At 40.2% G+C, this 1,938-nt stretch overlaps 1 pseudogene; it reads left to right on the top strand.

Moving 5' to 3' along the window:
- Positions 1-123: 123 nt before the first annotated feature.
- LOC136391570 (peptidyl-prolyl cis-trans isomerase A pseudogene) lies at positions 124-773 on the top strand (annotated as a pseudogene).
- Positions 774-1,938: the final 1,165 nt, after the last annotated feature.

The following is a 1,938-nucleotide window of genomic DNA, read 5'->3' on the forward strand; positions in this document are numbered from 1 at the left end:
ATTTCTCAATCAGAATTAGTAACGTTCTTTCAGTGACTCTTTTTGTTTTATGCATTTTCCTTATTAATAACAATGGAAAGCATCCTTGCAGTCACCCCGTCCTGGAGTTGCCCACGCCCAGCCATGGGGAACCTCCCTGTGTCCTTCAACATTGCCGCAGTTGGGAAGCCCTTTGGGCCATTTGCAGACGAAATTCAAAGACAGCAGAAAACTTTTCATGCTCTGAGCACTGGGGAGAAAAGATTTGGTGTAAAAGGTTCTTGCTTTCACAGACCTATGCTGGGATTTATATGCCAGGGTGGTGTCTTCGCACGCCATAATGGCGCAGGCAGCAAGTCGACCTGTGGGGAGAAATTCGATGATGAGGATTGGATCCTGGAGCACACAGGTCCTGGCATCTTGTCCATGGAAAACTCTAGACCCAATACAAACAGTTCCCAGTTTTTCATCTGCACTGCCAAGACGGACTGGTTGGATGGCATGTGTGTGATCTGGGCTAGGTGAAAGAAGACATAGATATTGTGACAGCCATGCAGCGCTTCAGGTCCAGGAATGGCAAGACCAGCAAGAAGATCACCACTGCTGAGTGGTGCACACTGGTGCACAACTTTAATAAATTTCATATGTGTTTTATCTTAATCACCAGACCATTCCTCTATAGCTCAGGAGAGCAAGCACCCTTATACCCTCAACTGCTTGGAATGTTCTATAATCTTGGTGCTCTTGCTACAGTTTATTGGGTTCCATATTTTCCTTACCCCTTCCAAGTATAGCTCCATTGCAATATGCTAACTAACATGCATTATTTCACTTAATTCTGTCTCTCAGTGACACTAAAAGGTGGATACAATTACTATTTGTTTTACACGTGGGAAAATAGAAGCTTTCTGAACAACCTCTAGCTGTTAAAATTGTTAGTATATTGCAGGCCCAACTCAAAAATCACCTCTTTCTTCATCCTTGTCCTGATTTCAGATGTGTAATTTTTTTCTTCTGCCAAGTCTCCATTGCATTTTATTTATGTCTTTGTTATTGCAGTACTTACTACTTTTTAGCTCAACTAGGCCATAAATTCCTAAAAGGTAGAATTTGTGGAAAACACAGAAGTGCAGTCAATACTTATTTGATGACTGAATCAGTGATTCCCAAAAGAAAGGCATGTGTGCTTTGATTTGACACAAAAACAAATTTTCATTGTGAATAATCTGCTGCCCACTGGTTATAGCTCTCAGAAAAACTTTCTAGACCACAGTGTCTGTTAAAGGCGGAGTTCAAACTATCAAGAAGAAGACCAGAGCTGGAGACGTTTACAATTTGATGGAGATGGAGACAGTTTACAATTTGAATCCATTTTTTTCATTTTACAGATAAAGAGACAGAGTTCCTAAGCGAAGAATTCACCACCAGATCCCTGAACACACACATACACACACTTATTTACATCCATAGTCAATTAACGGCACAGCTAAATTAATATCTACATGTCTTGACTCCCTGTTCTGAGCTCTTTGTTTTTCACTCCTTGTTTTACAAAACATTTTATTCTTCGAGTTTTAGAAATCTCAGCCTACAAGTGTTTGTGTATGAAGAATATATACTGAAAAGTAACAGAGGGCAAGCATAAATGCTTATACAGTGGTACCTTGAGATACGAACAGACCAACATCCTTTTTAAGATACGAGCTGTGACTCAGTTTATATTTTTGTTCGAGATCCGAGCGAAATTCCAAGATACGAGTCGTGATTCGGGAAGCTGCTGCTAGTTGGCGTGTTGGCGCACGGGTCCAATATCGACAGTTTGATATACGAGTTGACTGACTTAAGAGCTTGGTTACAGAACGAATTAAATTCATATCTCAAGGTACCACTGTAGTAGTAATTTACCTTATACTTAGAACAGTTTGTCAACATCTTGTAGATTTTTTAATGACTGAGAAT

The sequence above is a fragment of the Saccopteryx leptura genome, chromosome 2, assembly GCF_036850995.1.
Source record: "Saccopteryx leptura isolate mSacLep1 chromosome 2, mSacLep1_pri_phased_curated, whole genome shotgun sequence".
In the NCBI taxonomy this organism is placed as follows: Eukaryota; Metazoa; Chordata; class Mammalia; order Chiroptera; family Emballonuridae; genus Saccopteryx; species Saccopteryx leptura.